Source organism: Hylobates moloch, unplaced genomic scaffold (assembly GCF_009828535.3).
Source record: "Hylobates moloch isolate HMO894 unplaced genomic scaffold, HMol_V3 SCAFFOLD_7, whole genome shotgun sequence".
NCBI classification, from domain to species: Eukaryota; Metazoa; Chordata; class Mammalia; order Primates; family Hylobatidae; genus Hylobates; species Hylobates moloch.
In genome coordinates this window covers 131,151,210-131,156,587 of record NW_026652282.1, presented here as the reverse complement: position 1 = coordinate 131,156,587, position 5,378 = coordinate 131,151,210, and positions in this window count along the sequence as shown.

Below are 5,378 nucleotides of genomic sequence, written 5' to 3'. Positions count from 1 at the left end.
TGAGTACACAGTAGGAGTATATATTTATGGGGTACGCAAGATGATTTGATACAGGCCTGAATGGGTAGCAATCACATCATGTAAACTGGGGAATCCATTTCCTCAAGCCTTTATCTCATGTTACAAACAATTCAATTATAGCCTTTGTGTTATTTTTAAATGTGCAATTATATTATTATTGACCATGGTGACCCTTTTGTGCTATCAAATAGGTTTTATTCATTCTTCCCAACTACTTTTTTTTGTACTTATTAACCATCCCCACCTCTCTCCCCACACCCTACTACCCTTCCCTGCCTCTGGTAACCATCCTTCTACTCTCTATCTCCATGAGTTAAATTGTTTTGATTTTCAGATCCCACAAATAAGCAGGAACAAGCAATGTTTGTCTTTATGTGCCTGGCTTATTTCACTTAGAGTAATGACTTCAAGTTCCACCTATGTTGCTGCAAATAACAGGATCTCATTATTTTTTATGGCTGAATAGCACTCCCTAGTGTATGATTATCACATTTTCTTTATCCATTCATCTGTTGGACATTTGGGTTGCTCTCCAAATGTTAGCTATTGTAAACAGTGCTGCAACAAACACAGGAGTGGAGATATCTCTTCAATATACTAGCTTCTTTTTTTGGTATACATACCCAGCAGTGGGATTGCTGGACCATATGATGGCTCTATTTCTAGTTTTGTGAGGAACCCACAAAATGTTCTCCATAGCTGTACTAATTTACAGTCCCACTTACAATATACAAGGGTTCCCTTTTCTCCATATCCTTGCCAGCATTTGTTATTGCCTGTCTTTTGAATATAAGCCATTTTAACTGGGGTGAGATGGTATTTCACTGTACTTTTGATTTGCATTTCTCTGATCATCAATGATATTGTGCACCTTTTCGTATTCCTATTTGTATGTCTTCTTTTGAGAAATGTCTATTCAAATCTTTTGCCCATTTTTGATGAGATTATTAGATCTTTTCCTACAGGGTTGTTTGAGCTCTTCATATATTCTGGTTATTAATCCCTTGTCAGATGGGTAATTTGCAAATATATTCACCCATTCTGTGGGTTTTCTCTACATTTTCTTGAGTTTATCCTTTGCTATGCAGAAGCTTTTTAACTTGATTTGATCCTATTTGTCCATCTTTGCTTTGGTTACCTGTGCTTGTGGGATATGACTCAAGAAATCTTTGCCATGACCAATGTAATGGAGAGTTTTTCTGATGTTTTCTTGTAGTTTCATAGTTTGAGGTCTTAGATTTAAGTCTTTAACCCATTTTGATTTTATTTGTGCATACGGTGAGAGACAGGTGTCTTTTTTCATTCTTCTGCATATGGATATCCAGTTTTCCCTGAACCATTTATTGAAGAGACCATCTTTTCTGCAGTGTACATTCTTGGCACCTTTGTTGAAAATCAGTTCATTGTAGGTGTGTGGATTTGTTTCTGGGTTTTCCATTCTGTTTTACTGGTCTATGTGTCTGTTTTATGCAGGTACCCTGCTGTTCCATTGCTATTGCTCTGTAGTGTGGTTTGAAGTCAGGTAATGTGATTCTGTCAGTTTTGTTCTTGCTTGGGATAGCTTTCACCATTCTGGTTCTTTTGTGGTTCCATATAAATTTTAGAATTGATTTTTCTATTTCTCTGAAGTATGCATTGGTACTTTGAGAGGGATTGTATTTAACTGTAGATTGTTTTGTGCAGTATGGATATTTTAACAATACTGATTCTTCTAATCCATGAACATGGAATATTTTCCCATTTCTCCTGTCAACTTCAATTTATTTCATCAATTTCTAATAGTTTTTATTGAGGAGATCTTTCATTTCTTTGGTTTAATTAATTCCTAGGTATTTAATTCTATTTGTTGCTATTATGAATGGAATTACTTTATTTCCTTTCACATTGCTCACTGTTGGCATATAGAAATGCTATTGGTTTTTGTATGTTGATTTTGTATCTGGCTACTTTACTGAATTTGTTTATCAGTCCTAATAGTTGTTTGGAGCAGTCTTTAGGTTTTTTCAAATATAAGATGATATCATCTACAAACAAGGATAATTTGACTTCTTTTCCAACTTGAATGCCCCTTATTTCTTTCTCTTGTCTTATTCCTCTAGCTAGGATTTCCAGTACTATGTTGAAAAACAGTGGTGAAAGTGGGCATGCTTGTCATGTTCCAGATATTAGAGGAAAGGCTTTCAGTATTTCCCCATTCAGTGTGATATTAGCTGTTTAGCAGTCATGCATGGCTGGAGATAATTATGTAAGTAAAATAATCCAGACAAAAAAAGGCAACATTGCATGTTCTTACTTATTTGTGTGATCTACAAATCAAACGAATTGCATTCATGGACATAGAGAGTAGAAGTCTGGTTACTAGAGGCTGGAAAGAATAGTAGGGTCTGGGGTAGGAGTTGGGGATAGTTATCGAGTACAAAAAATAGTTAGAATAAATAAGACCTAAGATTTGATAGCACAATAGGATGAATATAGTCAATAACTTAATTCTACATTTTAAAATAACTTTATGAGTATAATTGAATTGTTTGTAAATCAAAGCATAAATTCTTGAGGGGATTGGTACTTTACTCTCCATCATGTGCTTATTTCACATTGCATGCCTGTATCAGAACATGCTATGTACCCCACAAATATATACACCTACTATGTACCCAGGAATAAAAAATAAAGGATATTGTTAATATGTCCATACATACCCAGCAGTGGGATTGCTGGATCATATGGTGGCTCTATTTCTAGTTTTGTGAGGAACCCACAAAATGTTCTCCATAGTTATACTAATTTACAGTCCCACTTACAATATACAAGGGTTATACTTGTATTTTTATGTGTATATTTATATATGTATATTTTGTATATAAAATATATATATATTTTATACTTTGTATATACTATACAAAGTGATCCACAGATATAATGCCATCTTTATCAAAATTCCAATGACATTTTTCATAAAAATTAAAAAATCCTAAAATTTGTATGGAAACACAAAGGCTCTGAAGAGCCAACGCAATTTTGAGTAAGAACAAACCCTTGGTATATCACATTTCTTAAACTACATTACAATGTTACAGTAATAAAAACAGTATTGTGCTATCATAAAAATAGACACATAGATCAATGGAACAGAAGAGATCACAGAAATAAACCCACATATGCAAAGTAAACTAATCATTGACAAGGGCACCAAGAATACATAAGGAGGAGTGAATACACTCTTTAATAATGGTGTTGGGCGAACTGAATATCCACATGCTAAAGAATTAAAGTGAACTCTTATACCATGCACAAACATCAATTCAAAATGAATTAAATACTTAAACATAAGATAAAATACCTTAAAACTGCTGCTGGAATAAAACATAGAAAAAAATTCTTTTACATTGTTCTTGGCAATGATTTTTTTTAGAATGACCCTAAAAGTACAAGCAATAAAAGTAAAAGTAGAAAGTGAGATTACATCAAACTGCAAAGCTTCTGCACAGCAAAGGAGACAATCCACTCATTGAAAAGACAAACTATGGAATAATTGCAAACCATATATCTGATAATGAGTTGATATCAAAAATATATAATGAACTTATATAACACAATAGCACAAAAAACAAACAGATTAAACATTGGGCAGAGAATCTGCAGAGACAATTTTCCAAAGGAGGCATTCAGGTGGCTAAAAAGGTAAGTGAAAAGATGCTCAACATCATGAATCATGACGGAAATGAAGACTAAAACCACAATGAGATATCACCTTATTCATGCTCAGATGGCTATTATCAAAAAGACAAAAGATACGTGTTGGTGAGGGTGTCAAGTGAACCATTTTACAATATTGGTGGGAATGCAAATTGGTACAGCCACTATAGAAAAGAATATGTAGATATACCAAAAAATAAAAATAGAATTACATATGTCCAGCAATCCCACTTCTGGGTACATATTTATTGGAAATAAAATCATTATCCTGAAGTGATATCTGCACCCCCATGTTCATTGCAGCATTATTCCTAACAGCTAAGATATGAAAACAACATTATCTAGCTAGCTAGCTAATGGAATGCAAGTCAGCCATAATAAAGAAAAAAAATTGCCATTTACAACAACATGGTTGAAACTGCAGTACATTATGCCAAGTAAAAAAGCTAGACACAGAAAGACAAGTACTATATAATCTCACTTATGATGTAGATCCTTAAACAGTTAATATCATAGAAGGTGAGAGTAAAATGGTGGTTACCAGAGTCTGGAGGTGAGGAAAAAGAGAGGATGTTCATCGAAGGGTAGAAACTTTCAGTTGTAAGATGAATAAATTCTGGAGATCTAATGTACAGCACTGTAATTACAGTTAATACTGTATTGCATACTTGAAATTTGCTAACATAGTAAATCTTAATACTCTCACCATATACACACAAAATCATAACTATGTGAGGTTATGTGTTAGCTTGTTTTCAGTAAATGTATCACAATGTCTACATATATCAAAATATCAAGTTGTACACCTTCAATATATACAATATTTTGTCAATTATACCTCAAAAAGCTGAAAAAATATAAGAGCAAAAGAAGCATATTACAGGAAGGTTTTCGAAGTAATAGAACAGACGTAATCTCACCTTAAACAAGTATACTCTTCTGTTAAAGATCCTTTGGAATGATCAAGGAAAAAACAACAACAACACACACACACACACACACACACAAACGGACAAGATCATCATACCTACAAAACAGAGCTTAATTTTAAAATATAAACCATGGTGGGAGGAAGGGTAAGGGGGGGGAGAGAGTGGAGGGGAAGGAGGAGAGAGAGAAACACCCCTAATGAAATGATATTGGGGTATTCCTAAGAGATAAAACATGATCTAGTTTTAATGTGACTAGCAAACAACTCCATTCTGAAAATATCCAGGAGCAACTTTCACTGCAGTTTAATATGCTATTAAGTTTATCAATGAAGCAGGTAACATTGCTTAAAAATTAATGAGAATTGAATAATTTGTGGGAGAAGATTAGTTTTTCATTTTTCACCATATATAGTTATCTTGTATCACCTATGAGGTTGAAAAGATGTTATGTGTATTATTAGAAAATAAACAAAATTCACTTAAAACCTCAAGTTACTTAGAGTACTCTCTTGCTATGGAAATGCTTAATAAGTGATCTAACGAATAAAAGCCTCTAATTTTCTATCCTGGGGAAAAATACCTGATATTAATATCTTTAATTATCATAATAATTTACACCCATTTGATGCTTATTTACATGACAGATGGAGTACTTGCAGCATGTACATTATCTTATTAATTCACTACAAGACATTTGAGCTGTGCATTCTACACCTCGGCATTGTCATG